The sequence below is a fragment of the Prionailurus viverrinus genome, chromosome E1 (assembly GCF_022837055.1).
Source record: "Prionailurus viverrinus isolate Anna chromosome E1, UM_Priviv_1.0, whole genome shotgun sequence".
NCBI classification, from domain to species: Eukaryota; Metazoa; Chordata; class Mammalia; order Carnivora; family Felidae; genus Prionailurus; species Prionailurus viverrinus.
Genome location: NC_062574.1, coordinates 11091697 through 11106831, shown reverse-complemented (window position 1 = coordinate 11106831; position 15135 = coordinate 11091697). Strand labels below are relative to the sequence as shown.

At 44.0% G+C, this 15135-nt stretch overlaps 1 protein-coding gene across 5 annotated transcripts in view; it reads right to left on the bottom strand.

The window, feature by feature from the left end:
- The window catches only part of SHMT1 (serine hydroxymethyltransferase 1), a 39481-nt gene extending 24789 nt beyond the window's left edge, over positions 1 to 14692 (bottom strand). Inside the window, exon 1 of one of the 5 annotated variants that reach the window (XM_047833581.1) lies at positions 14618 to 14692. The gene's annotated coding sequence lies outside the window, so the exon portion shown is untranslated. Of the gene's footprint in view, positions 1 to 4085; positions 4165 to 4794; positions 5082 to 14617 lie in introns of those variants that run through there. The other 4 variants (XM_047833582.1, XM_047833578.1, XM_047833577.1 and 1 more) reach the window with 4 other exon arrangements.
- Between the last annotated feature and the right edge of the window lie 443 nt (positions 14693 to 15135).

Sequence of the window (15135 nt, the reverse complement as noted above, 5' to 3'; positions counted from 1 at the left end):
GAAAAGCTTCTTTTACATATTGACTACTCAAGGTTAAAAAGGACTCGAAGGTGGCAGGCAAGCAACACAGAGAAACTATTGCTCAACCGCCAAATAACTAAAGTCCATTTGGGGCCCCCCTCCTCCGAGGCAGGTCAGATCTACCATCATTCTGGGAAAGGAGTTCAGGTCCATTGTGCTCAGGACAAAGAACAGAAAGTCCCCACCCGCATCTCTGCTCTCACTGGCTTCCCTTCAGCAGACCACCTGCAGCCCCGTGCCCTCACTTCAAATCTTTTCCTTACCGGAAGATGCTAATTCCAAGTCAGTTACCTCTGTAGCTGTGGGGGGCGGTGGGGCTGCACGTGTGGCCCCGCCCTCCAGCTGTCACTGCCCACCCACCTGTATCCTATACCACTCAGGATCAAGCCATCCCCCCACATGGGGTACTTAATCCACACCCTTCTTAAACCCATACTCTTGAGTCCAAACTAAGCCTTTTTCTTTTAACCATGAAGAAGTTTGAATGCTTTATTCAAACACAGAGATCAAGATTCTTTGTTTTGTTTCAATTAAATCAATTACACCTACTATAGATCTCATCTGTGGTATCTTTGAAGTCAATTAGACCTACTATGTCCTGGAGCAATCTGAATTACAGTAAGGAAGACAAAGATCTTGAATGTAAATAGCTAATTTATGTGTCAACTTGACCGGGGAGGACCAGATAGTTGATAAAACAAGAAAAAGATTCCTCTTTTAAGAGGCAGAGGGAAGGTCATCCTTTTTAAACTAATATTATATTTAGAAAAGACACGTATTTTAGAAAAGAGCATATTTTCTTGAGGTTTGGAGGTTGGCTGAAAAATAATATACCTTGAACTTTTTCCTCATTTTTTTAACTGATAAAATATACATAAGATTTACCATTTTAACCATTTTTTAATTCAAATAATTTTTATTTAAAAATTTTTTTTTAACGTTTATTTATTTTTGAGACAGAGAGAGACAGAGCATGAATGGGGGAGGGTCAGAGAGAGGGAGGCACAGAATCTGAAACAGGCTCCAGGCTCTGAGCTGTCAGCACAGAGCCCGACGCAGGGCTCAAACTCACGGACCGCGAGATCATGACCTGAGCCGAAGTCGGCCGCTTAACCGACTGAGCCCCCCAGGCGCCCCTAAAATAATTTTTATTTAAAAATTTTTTTTTCTATTTCACCCATCCCCCCCCCCCCCAGCCACCTCCCCTCTGGCAACCATCAGTTTGTTCTATATTGAAGAGTCTATTAATTTCTCTTTTTTCTTTGTTCAGTTGTTTTGTTTCTTAAAATCCACAAATAAATGAAACCAAAATGGTATTTGTCTTTCTGTGCCATTTTAACCATTTTTTAAAATGTTTATTGGGGTGCCTGGGTGACTCAGTCGGTTAAGCTGCCGACTTGGGCTCAGGTCATGATCTCACTGCTCGTCAATTCAAGCCCCCTGTTGGGCTCCGTGCTGACAGCTCAGAGCCCGGAGCAGGATTCTGTGTCTCCCTCTCTCTCTGCCCCACCTTCTCCCCACCCCGCCCCCATGCTTTCTCTCTAAAAATATATTTTTTAATGTTTATTTTTTTTTTAATTTTTTTCAACGTTTTTATTTATTTTTGGGACAGAGAGAGACAGAGCATGAACGTGGGAGGGGCAGAGAGAGAGGGAGACACAGAATCGGAAACAGGCTCCAGGCTCTGAGCCATCAGCCCAGAGCCTGACGCAGGGCTCGAACTCACGGACCGCGAGATCCGTGACCTGGCTGAAGTCGGGACGCTTAACCGACTGCGCCACCCAGGCGCCCCAATGTTTATTTATTTTTGAGAGAGAGAAACTGCGAGTTGGGAGGGTCAGAGAGAGAGGGAGACACAGAATCTGAAGCAGGCTCCAGGCTCTGAGGTGTCAGCACAGGGTGCAACACGGGGCTTGAACCTGTGGGCTGCGAGATCATGACCTGAGTGGAACTCAGATGCTTGACCTACTGAGCCACCCAAGGACCCCTCTAAAAAAATTTAATGTTTTTTTTTTAGAGAGAGAGAGCTTGCAAGAGAGAGCAAGCAAGCAAGCAGGGGAGAGGCAGACAGAGAGAGGGAGAGAGAATCCCAAGCAGGCTCCACCTTTAGCATGGAGCCCAACTCGGGGTGAGATCATGACTACGCCAAAATCAACAGTCACACGCAACCGACTGAGCCACCAAAACGCCCCCATTTTAACCACTTTTAAGTGCAATTCAGCGGCATTAAATACACGGACTTTGTTGTGCAACCGCGTCCACCATCCATCTCCAGAACTTTTTCATCACCCCAAACTGCAATTCTGGGTACCCACTGAACACCTCTCCAAGATGGTGGTCACAATTATTCCATTTCTATGAATTTGACTATTTCAATTACCTCGGTAAACGAAACCACACACTTGCCCTTTTCTGTCTGGCTTATTTCACGCGGTGCAAGGTCTTCAAAGTTCACCCATGTTGCGGCACGTGTTGGAATTTCCTTCCCTTTTAAGTCTGGATAATATTCCACCGTATATAGATGCCACACAGTATATAGTTTATCCATTCATCCATCAGTGACACTTGGGTTGCTTCCACCTTTTGGCTACCATAAGTGACGCTGTTATGTGCCATGAACATGAACAGATACCAAGTCCCCGCTTTCAATCCTTTCGAGTCTAGACCCAAAGTGGAATTGCTGGATCATCCGGTTAATTCTATGTTTAGTTCAAAACAAGCTTTTGATATTGAAGAGATCTACCCTACTCCTGTTATTAGCCTGCAATTAGTTCATTCATTCCTGCAACAAATATTTATAGAGCAACTCCTGTGTCCCAGGCACTGAGCTAGGAACTAAGAATACGCGGGTCAATGAGACAGGGGCCCTGCTCTTATGAGGAGCAGACTAATAAATGTGGAAACAAGAAAAACACAAGATAATCTCAGCTGGTGATGACTGCTATGAGGACTTAGAACAGACTGTGGAAGGCGCCTGAGCTGAGATCTCAAGTGCGAAGGAGCCAAGCTTATGAGATCTGGGATAAGAACAAACACCTTACCCTCTGAAAGCGTTCCTCCCCTTATCGCCTTTAGTGCAAAAGCCCTAAAATGGTAAGAAATTTGACTTGTGAAGGGCCAGAAATCAGGCCCTTGTGGCTGAAGCTGGGGGAACAAAGGAGGGGCCCAACAGATGAGACTTGAGGACCAAGGGTGAGAGCAGGGACGGGAGAACAGATTCTTCACCTTGACAGTACAAGTTTCAAACTGGGTCCTAGAAATCTGGTCTTAAGCCATTTCCTCAATCCATCTGTGAAATCTGAAAGTAACAACTACAGAAACCCATCTGGGGGAGATCAAGGGTATGTAAGAGCAGGTGGCAGACATCTCACAAGCCAGACCCCTCCAGTTCTCCCACTCCCCACCCACACCCGAGGAAACTGTGCTGAAGGCAGCCTGCCGGGTTCAAATCCTGCTCTCCTCTTCCTAATGCGCAACCCCAGTTACTGACACCTGTGTTTCTCAGTCCCCTCATATAAAACACGGGAGTGAAGACAGTTCTGAACTGGGAGGGAGAGTTAAATGAGCTACAAGACCTACGTAGAGCACGGAGAACAGGCCAGGCACAGAGTAAGTACTGAAACCTACCAGCTACTATGGTTATTAAAGAAACCTGGGGTCCTTAGGGCCATCTTTGTCACCACTCAGGAACCTGGGCTGAGCACCCCTGGAGAACACAGCCCACTGCAGCCGTTACTATCATCAAGTGCTGGATATTTCTGTTGGGGAAATAGCACTCTGCACGCGTAGCACGAGCCTCACCTCAACCCCACGGAAACAGACCTGGTAAGCGAATTTACTTGCCAAGGTCCTCAGCCTCCCCACGCCTACAAATCTTCCCTGGACCTTTGCAAGTGGAACCGGCCAGAAGTCTCCTGAGGGAACTACCCTGTTGAATGCCATCTGGATGTCCCACACACAGATTTCTGTGTTTCCTACTTTATAGAGAAGGAAACCGAGGCTAAGAGAGCTAAGTGGTCTAAAGTCCTACAGAGATAAGAGCCAGAATCTGAACTCGGGTTTACCTTTAGTTCCAAAGCGTGTTCCCAGAACACTGCACACTAAATGAAAGCACAAGCTGCCCACCTCCAGTGTGTGTTCCCTCAAGTAAGAAATTTAAAATGTGATTCCATAAGAACCTGAACTGGTGTTTCCAGTCTAGCAACTGCCTAAAGACACATGTTTGTGCTGGTCTCAGCGGACCAAGGGTCACTTAACTTCCAGGACCATGAAGCACAGGGCACCAGGCCAAGAATCCTACAGTGCAACGTTTGTCTCCTAGAACAGGGGGTGACAGACGGCAGACAACAGGCGCAGCCTCTCCCCCGCGGGGATCTGCTCACACTCCAAAAGCAGAGCAGGCCATATATGCAATGGTTGAACGCACAGCCTTTGAGAGCTTCCGTTTGATTCCAGGCTCTGCCATTTTGCTATCTGCAAGGTCGCGCCTAGGTCGGCTCTTCTCTTCGAGCCTCACCTTCCTCATCTGTAAAATGGGCCACGTGATAGCACTCCACTTGCAGCGCTGTTGAGAGCATACTGTAGCGAGGTGAAGGGCTGCGCTTAAATTTAAAATGCTCTACGAGAAAACTGCTCAGCAGGGAGCGACTCCTCTAACAGCAATAAGCCGTCGCATCTGTGTCAAAGGCCGAGCCCACCAGTGACCAGAGACCGGGCATCCGGGCTCGCCGCCGTCCCACCCCTCATGCCAGGCACTAGTAAAGCGCTCCTCACCTTTTCCGGCTTCTCAGAGCCGCCGGGGGAAGCGGGGCGGAAAGGCGCACACAACAAAGCGCCCCGAGAGCGTTGGGCACACCAAGGTCCTGGCACCCAAAGTCGCCCACCTACCGGAGCGGTGTCCCGCACACCGGCCGGGCGACCCCGAGGCCCCACGCTGCTGCCGCCGCTGCCACTCGGAGACCCGCCGACCCGTGCCCGACAGTGTGCCCGCCACGTGACACCTGCGTGAGAGTCCGGAACCCAGAACTTGGCGCGCCGCGACTCGCACACCAGTCGGTGCCCTCAGCTCCCTGCCCGGCCCCGCCCCCAGAAGTGCCCAATCAGAGTTGCGGCCCCGCCCCCAAAGGCCCAGGCGCTATTGGCTGCAACGGAGCGGTGGGCGGGGCTTCCCGTCCCCGCCCGGCCGGGAAAGGCTGCGGGGCTCAGCTGTTGCCCTTGTCTCTGGCTGCAGGCTAGGGGCGGGGGTGGATTCCTGGGCGACAGCGGAGGGCCTTTCCCTGTTAATTGTTAATTAGGGTAGGCCATAGGATTAGGGGTGAATTTTGTGGCTTATATTTGACATTTACATTGTCCTATTTACAGTTTAGCAGTGTTCATTTAACTAATCATTTAACTAGTACAAATGTGGGTTTTAATTTTTTTTTTTTATGTTTAATTTTGAGAGAGAGAGACAGAGCGTGAGTGGGGAAGAGGCAGAGAGAGAGGGAGACACAGAATCCCAAGCAGGCTCCAGGCTCTGAACTGTCAGCACAGAACCCAAGGCGGGTCTCAAACTCAGAATGGGGAGGTCCTGACCTGAGCCAAAGTCCCACGCTTAACCCACTGAGCCACCCAGACGCGCCAGGGTTGGAACTCTCCATGTTTGGAGTCCTAGACCAGTCAGTTCACGGGAGTTTCATCTTCGGCAACTTTGAAGTGGAGCTAATCATATCTGCCTGACAAGAGGATTAACAAGCATATCTAAAACACTTAAAGCTGTACATGACACATTATAAGGGCTCAACAAAAAAAAAAAAACCAAGGGGCTGCACGGTATAGGGAAAAGAACTGAGAAATATGTTCTCGCTGACCAAACTCCAGTCACACTCCCTGACCTTCTTTTCAGCTACTCTTTTTGGACTTCTGTTATTTGTCCAATTTTAGGAAGAATTCAGCTAGGGCAATTTAAACAGAACCTCCCCCCACCCCCCATATCTGGTTGCATTCCTTATCCACCGTCCTTGATGATGTCCGATCACCCTGGCCTGGTCAATTTAACCAGAATCCCCCTTTTGGTTTCTGGTAAGGGCCTTCTTCCTGGCTTTGTATATGGTTCCCTTCTTACTGTGTCCTCCCATGGCTTTTCCTTGTGTGTGTGCACAGAGGGAGAGACAGCGAGATCTCTGGTATCTCTTCTCATAAGGACACTAATCCTATTGGATCGAAGCCCCACCTTTGTGCCCTCACTTACCCTTAATTACCTCCTAAGGACCCTATCTCCAAATACAGTCAAATTGTGGGTTAGGCATCCAAGCTATGAATTTGGGGTGGGGGAAGGAGGAATGACACAGTTCGTTCCATAGCAATGTGAATGGCCAAAAATAAAAAAAACCAGTGCTGGGGCACCTGGGTGTTTCAGTTGGTTAAGCGTCTGACTCTTGATTTCAGCTCAGGTCTTGATCTCAGGGTGGTGAGTTCAAGCCCTGTGTTGGGCTCCGTTCCCAGCATGGAGCCTACTTCAAAACAAATAAAGAAATAAAAATAAGGCTAATGCCAAATGCTGGAGAAGAAGCCAAGGAACTGGATCTCATACGTTACTGGTAGAGATGTAGAATGGTACCCTCTGGAAAATAGTTTGTCAGTGTCTTAACAAAGTAAACATACACATTCCATATCACCTAGCAATCATACTCCTGGGCACTTACCCAGAGAAATGAAAACTTTAGTCCCCATAACCTCTATGTGTGCGTTCATAGCAGCTTTATTTGTTATACACCCAAACCGGAAACAACTCAAATGACCTTCATCAGGTGAATGGTTAAACCAGCTGTCAAGTGAGCTTTGCGTTTTTTCCAATCCCCTATTTACACAAGTCAAGATTCTAAAACCAAGAGGCCGATCCAAAATGGTAAGATAACCTTGTCCTTCAGAGAGCGATACGATAACCTAAAAAGCAGCTTAAAAAGGACGAAGAGGGTCAGAAGGAAAAAGATAACCAAGAAAAGAGCTGGACAGCCCAGAGGGAAACACAAAAGTTGAATCAAAAGGCGGAATTTCAGCTAACACAGGGGTCACGCGGAGCCTCTGATTCTGAACAAGGAGATGATCAAGGAGGTGAAAAGAAGAGAAAAGGTAGAAGAAAATTTCAGACTCCTCATAGAAGGAGTGTTTTGAAAGGCCAACATGAGAAAGAAGCAGCAAATAGAAATTACAAGCAATTGGGTCCCCCCCCCCTCCTCCCCCCCTCCCCCCGGGTGTCTCAGTCGGTTGAGCTTCGGGCTTCGGCTCAGGTCATGATCTCACAGTCCCTAAATTCGAGCCCCTCACCGGGCTCTGTGCTGACAGCTCAGAGCCTGGAACCTGCTTCAGATTCTGCGTCTTCCTCTCTCTCTGCCCCTCCCCCACGCACTCTGTCTCTCAAAAATGAATAAATGTTAAATAAAATTTTGAAAAAAGGAAAGAAAACTCAAGCAAGACAACAGGAGCGAACACTAGATAACATGTAATCTACTGTGATGAAAAGAAATATCCTTTTGGTCTCAAGGCACTGATTCAGTTGCCAAAAAGAGAATACAGATAGAGGCAAACAAGGGATGAAGATTTTGAGGCAAAGTCCTTGGACTGAATATTCCAGATTCTGAATTGACGACTTCATTGTTAATAGCTTTATTCCTGTGTTATAATCATTTAAAAATGTGTCCTCTAAGATACACACTACATATTGAGGCAGGCTATCATCCTGTTAAAAGTTTTTTACCAAGCTTAAGATGAAGCTTTTTGTTTGGAAGTTATAAGGTCAGATGAAGATAGCGATGGCACATTATGTCACTTAGAAAAAATAAACAATGTATTTCGTTTTGTTCAGGGGTTAAGCTGAAATAGCTGATGTATTCCCAGAGAATAGGGCAATTGTGCCCTCCTCTTGATATTCCTTTGTTGTGTAATTCTTTAGAATCCTAATAATAGGTTTTTCTTCTTTTTTTTTTTTAATCCTGAGAGATTAAACAGTAGACTTGTAAGAAAAAGAACTGTAGGGGCGCCTGGGTGGCGCAGTCGGTTAAGCGTCCGACTTCAGCCAGGTCACGATCTCGCGGTCCGTGAGTTCGAGCCCCGCGTCGGGCTCTGGGCTGATGGCTCAGAGCCTGGAGCCTGTTTCCGATTCTGTGTCTCCCTCTCTCTCTGCCCCTCTCCCGTTCATGCTCTGTCTCTCTCTATCTCAAAAATAAATAAACGTTAAAAAAAAAAAATTAAAAAAAAAAAAAAAGAAAAAGAACTGTAACAAAACGTAACATTTTAAAAAATGTAAATAAAAATATAGTTACGGCTTGCTTAAATGGTTAAACAAACATCCATACCATGGAATACTAGCCAGCGAGGTATATGGTTCTGAGCTGTTGGATGGATCTCCAGGGCACGATGCTACACGAAAAAAGATAGTCTCAAAGGTTACATACTGTATGATTCCATTTATATGACATTCTTGAAATGACATACGTAGAGAAATGGAGAACAAATTGCTCATTGCCAGAGTGGGGTTGGGGCATGGGTACAATGAGACAGAACTTTATGGAATGGTTTTGTTTTGATTGTGATGGTAATTACATGAATCTATACACGTGATAAAATGGCATTGAACTATACACACATATTTTATCAATGTAAATGTCCTGATTTGGTATTGTACTGTAGTTATGGAAGATGAAGCCATGGGAGAAACCTGGTGAAGGGTACATAGGCCCTCTTTGTACTACCTTTGAAATTTCCTGTGAATTGCAATTATTTTGAAATTAAAAAAAAAACTTTTAAAAAGTTTACTTATTTATTTTGAGAGAGAGAACGTGAGGGGGGGGGTAGGGGTGGAGAGAGGAGAGATGGAATCCCAAGCAGGCTCCATGCTGTCAGTGCAGGGCCCAATGTGGGACTTGATCCCACAAACCATTAGATCATGACCTGAGGTGCAAGCAAGAGTCAGATGCTTAACCGACTGAACCACCCAGGCACCCCTAAAAAAAACTTTCAGGAGAAGTCTGAAGGAGATCAAACAGATCCAGAAGTAACTTAACTGTCTTCCAGAACAAAGTCCAACACCTTTAAATTGTTTTTTAATTTTTTTAAATGTTTATTTTTGAGAGAGACAGAGCACAAACAGGGCAGGGCAGAGAGAGAGAGAGAGAGAGAGAGAGAGAGGGAAACACAGAAACCGAAGCAGGCTCCAGGCTCTGAGCTGTCAACACAGAGCCTGATGTGGAGCTCGAACTCACAAACCATGAGATCATGACCTGAGCTGAAGTTGGACGCTCAACCAACTGAGCTACCCAGGCGTCCCTGGAACAAAGTCCATACCTTTAAAAGAAGACAACAAAGTCTAGCTACTCAACAAATAACATCTACAGCATCCTGTATCCAATCAAAAGTTAGCGGACAAGCCAAGAAGCAGAAAAATGTGACCCATAACGAGGAAAACCCATAAATGAATAGAAACAGATGCAGAAATGACAGAGGTGTTGAATCTAGCAGATAAGAATATTAAAACAGCTTTCATAATTGTGCTCAACAGTTTAAAGAAATACATGAATATAGTGAGAAGGGAAATCAATGAAATCAAAAGCTGTAGAAAAATCAATAAACTTGATGAGACTCTAGCTGGAATAATCAAGAAAATAAGAGAGAAGATATAAATTACTACTATCAGGATGAAAAAAGTAGAGACATCCCTACATATCATAAAAGCATTGAAAGCATAATAAGAGAATTAAAATGGACAAATTCCTTGAAAGGCACACATTATCAAAACTGACTTGGAAGAAATAGAAATTATGAATAAGCTTATATCAAGTAAAGAATCTGAATTCATATTTTTAAGAAGTTCCTACAAATAAAACTCCAGGCCCAAATAGTTTTCCTACCTATGAAAAATTTAAGAGAGAAATAATGCCAATTCTATACAAAGTCTTTCAGAAAAATAGACAAGTGGTAAACACCTTTCAACACATTTTATGAGCCCAGCATTATTTATTACAAAAACCTGACAAAAATCATTAGAAGAAAAGAAAACTACAGACCAATACCCCTCATGGACAGAGATGCAAAAATCTTTAATGAAATCTTAACAGACTAAATCCAGAAAAATATAAAAATGCTCACATATTTCATCAAGTGGCGTTTATCCCAGAAATGCAAAGTATATTGCAATATCTGAATATCAATCAATGCGATTCACCATATTGATAGAATAAAGGTGAAAAAAATATGATCATCACAAGTGCAGAAAACGCATTGGTCAGAATTAGCACCCAACCTTTTTTTTTTTTTTAAATTTTTTTTTAACGTTTATTTATTTTTGAGACAGAGGGAGACAGAGCATGAACGGGGGAGGGTCAGAGAGAGAGGGAGACACAGAATCTGAAACAGGCTCCAGGCTCCGAGCTGTCAGCACAGAGCCCGATGCGGGGCTCGAACTCACGGACCGCGAGATCATGACCTGAGCCGAAGTCGGCCGCTTAACCGACTGAGCCACCCAGGTGCCCCTAGCACCCAATCTTTTACTGTTACAAACAAAACTGCTATAAACATCCATGTGCAGGTTTTTGGGTGACCATATTTTCATTTCACTTATATAAATGTCTGGGAACAGGATGGCCGCCTATTATGGTAAGTGTATGTGTAACTTTAGAGTTAACTGCCAACATGGTTTCCAAAGTGGCTGTATAAATTTGCACTCCCATCAAAAACATCTGAGAGTTATAATTATTCCACATTCTCATCTCTAAGTCTCCTCCTTGTCCCCAGGGAATCTGTTCCAAGACCCCGTGGATGCCTAAAGCCACAGACAGTACCACCCCCTATGTTTCTTCCTAAACATACATACTTATGATAAAGTTTAATTTATAAACTAGGCACGGTAAGAGATTAACAACAATTACTACTCGGGGAGCCTGGGTGGCTCAGTCAGTTAAGCGGCCAACTTCGGCTCAGGTCACGATCTCGCGGTTTGTGAGTCCGAGCCCCGCATCGGGCTCTGTGCTGACAGCTCAGAGCCTGGAGCCCGCTTCGGATTCTGTGTCTCCCTCTCTCTCTGCCCCTCCCCTGCTCATGCTCTGTCTCTCTCTGTCTCAAAAATAAATAAAACACTAAAAAAATTTTTTTAAACAATTACTACTGATAAACTAGAATAATAATGCACTATAATAAAACTATGTGAATGTGGTCTCTCTCTCTCTCAAAATATGTCACTGTATTGTATTCACCCTGCTTATGATAGCATGTCTATGTGATGAGATGATGTAAGGTGGATGACACAGGGCATTGTGATGCAGTGTTAGCTACCATATGTCAGGAGGAGGATAGGATACAGAGGAAGGAGGGTCATCTATCTGCTTCTGGACAGAGGTTGACCCAGTCCCTGGGTAACTGAAACCACGGAAAGTAAAATCATGGATAAGGGGGGTAATCTACTGGATTTGGTTTTGTCAGTGTTTTTTTTTAAGCCATTCTACAAGAGTAAAGAAATGTTACTGTCATTCTTGTTTCCATCTTCCTACTGACTCACGACGTTGAACATCTTTTCATATGTTTACTTGCCTTCTATGTATCTGTTTTGGGGAAGTGCCCGTTGAGATCGTCTACCATTAAAAAAAAAAAAAAAACCTTATCTGGGGTATAAATGACATATAATAAACTGTGCATATTCACAGTGTACAATTTGATAACTTTTGATATATGTCATCCATAAATCAATCAGCACAATTAAAATAATGAAGATAAATATCATCTCCAAAAGTTTCTTCATCCAGAAATCCCATCCATACACCACACAATGAAAAGCAAGAGAGAGAACTTCTGGTCCCCCAACAATCTCTCAGAACTCTTGGATTCATTTTGATTGAGTCAGCTTATCTCATGTGTCGTCTATAAGTGGACCAATCGGAGCTCATCCTGCGAGCTGTGGACAGCGTCTGTCTCCAGGCAACTTCCGGCTACACAGTGGGGGCCAGGAGGCGATGAATGACTTCCATGTCAGAGCAAGAAGGCAATGATCGGACTTCCAGCAGAGATGGAACTCGGCTGCCTGGCATTTTGAAAATAAATCACTCTGCTGTGGAGGACAGATGGGAGAAGGGGCAAGTGACAACTGAGCAATTAGGAGATCATTGCTATTAAGAGAAATTATCCAGGGGCCCCTCGGTCAGTTGAGCGTCCGACCTTGGCTCAGGTCATGATCTCATGGTCTGATGGTTTGAGCCCCGCATCAGGCTCTGGGCTGACAGCTCAGAGCCTGGAGCCTGCTTCGGATTCTGCATCTCCCTCTCTCTGCCCCTGCCCTGCTTGTGCTCTCTCTCTCCAAAACGAAAAAACATTAAAAAAAAATTTTTTTAAAGTTTTTCCTTTGTTTTTAAAGAACACATTTATACTGTTGACTCTGTGTCTGAAGCTATTTAAAGACTGTACATGCACCAACTCATTTAAACTTATAACAACCCTATGAGGTAGACCTATTTTTTATTCAGTATTTACAGATGAGAAAACCGAAATGGAGAGATAGTAACTTAGGCAAGGTCAATAGCTAATAAATATTACAGCTGCATCCTGGGATGGGAAAAATGTAGCAAGAAAAAGATCAAACAGACTAGGAGCCGCCTGGGTACCATAATTCTACTGAGATACTTAGGTATGTAATGCGTTGTTAATATCCGCTAAGATATGGCATTCCTCGAGGCAGGAGCTGGGACTGTTCAATGGAATTCTTAGTGCCTGACACAGGGCCTACACACTCAGCAGTTACTGTTGGAGTGACAGAATGAATCCGTGATGAAAACTGTATCAGTGTACAGATAATTTACAAATATTTTATCTGTAGGGGCACCTGGCTGGCTCAGTTGGCAGAGCATGTGACTGTTGATCTTGGGGTGGTGAGTTTGAGCCCCATGTTGGGGGTAGAGTTTACTTAAAAGTAAATAAATGAATACGTACATAATAAAAATAAACATATTTTACTTGTAAATAATTTCTAATTTACAGAAAATTTCCAAGAGTCAGAATAATAGGACATTTGTGTGTCCTTTCCTTTACCCATAATTTCAAATTGCTAACATTTTGCCCCATTAGCTTTAATACATAATAATACAACTATAATATATAATATTATATATATTGATGTAGTATAACATCTAATAATTATTATAATATAATTATATATTATAGCTTTAATAATAACATATTATAACATAAAATAATTATAATGTATATAATTATATATTATAGCTTTAATATATATAATATAGCTATAACATGCATGTACTAATTTAATATAATCTAGTATATAATATATATAATTGTATATTATGTATTATAGCCAAATATAGTTTTATAATTTAACCACATAATTATATACAATACAATTATAATAATATAGAACTATAATATATGATTTTATATTTATATATATATATATATATATATATATATATATATATATATTTGACCCTTGACAATATATGGGTTTGAGCAGCATGGGCTCATGCTTTTTAATTAATTAAACATAATTTAAAAATATTTTTTCAATTAATACAGTACAGAACTATAAATATATTTTCTCTTCCTTATGATTTTCTTTTTTTTTTTTTAATTTTTTAATGTTTATTTATTTTTGAGAGAGAGAGAGACAGAGACAGAGGGTAGGCAGGGGAGGGGCAGAGAGAAGAGGAAGACACAGAATCCAAAGCAGGCTCCAGGCCCCCAGCTGTCAGCACAGAGCCCAACACGGGGCTGGAACCGATGAGCAGTGAGATCATGACCTGAGCCGAAGCCGGACGCTCAACCGACCGAGCCACCCAGGTGCCCCGCTTCTTTCTTTTTTTCAATAGAATTGTCCTTGTTTTGTGTCTGTCTGTTTCTTCATTATTAGGTTCCGGTTAAGCATTCTCTGCCAGAATGCCCAGTGTAAGTGATGTTGAGTGCTTCTTGGGGCATTACATCAGGAGGGGAATGATGCCCTTCTGTCTCTCATCAGTGACATTGATTTTGATGACTCAGTGCAGATGACGTCTGATTGCCTCACTGCACAGCCGCTATTTTCTTCCTTTTCATTCATACGCGGTCACACTCAGATTTTCTAAATACGTTTTTTCTTGTGGTAAAATGTGCAGAACACAAAATTAACATTTTAACCCTTTTTAAGTGTATATTTAGTGCCATCAAATACATTCATATTGTTGGGCACCTGTCCCCACTACAGATTTCCAGGCCTTCTGCGACGTCCCAGACTGAAACTGTGCAGCTCTTAACTCCCTCTGAAATGTTTTCATTCCCTCCACTTCTGATACCAAATGTGTGGGTTTTCTCCACACCAAACAATTCTCCAGCCCTCTAGCCACCAACTGGGTGCCCTACAATTTATTGCGATTCTGACACGGCCTGGAGTTTGTGCAGACCCCACAGGTTGAGGGCTCTGTCCTAGAAGACTGCCCCCAACTGGAGACACCAGTCACAAGTTCCAGGATGTCACTTGTCCTTCTGACCAACCGGCTGTAAACCAGGAGTTCCCACAGCCCTTACCTCAAGTCCAGTAATTTGATGGAATGATTCACAGGACTTAGGAAGCCTCTTTACTTACGGGTACCTGTTTACGATGAAGGATATAATTCGGGAACAGCCAAGTAGAAGAGATGCGAAGGTCAAGGAGCGGGAGGCGTCATGGAGTTCCCGTGCCCACCCTGGCCATGTCACCCTTCCAGCACATCTATGTGGTCACCACCTCAGCAACTCTCCGAAGAGGGTTGTTTACGGGTTTCTATGGAGGTTTCGTGACGTAGGCGTGGCTGATGAAATCACCGGCCTTGGTGAGTCCTTCGGTCTCCAGCCCTTCTCACCTCTGTGGAGATTGGGGGTTGAGGCCGAAAGCCTTCCTCTAATCATGGCTCGGTTTTTCAGGGAACCGGCCTCCCTTCCAATGCTGTCAGGGGGCCCACCAAGTGTGGCCTCGATAGGACAGAAGATGCTCCTGCCACCATGAAATTCCAAGGGAGGTAGGAACCCTGCGTCAGAAACTGGAGACAAGGACCAAATATACATTTTTCAAGCTATAAAATACACTCTCTTTGGGGCGCCTGGGTGGCTCAGTTGGTCGAGCGGCGACCT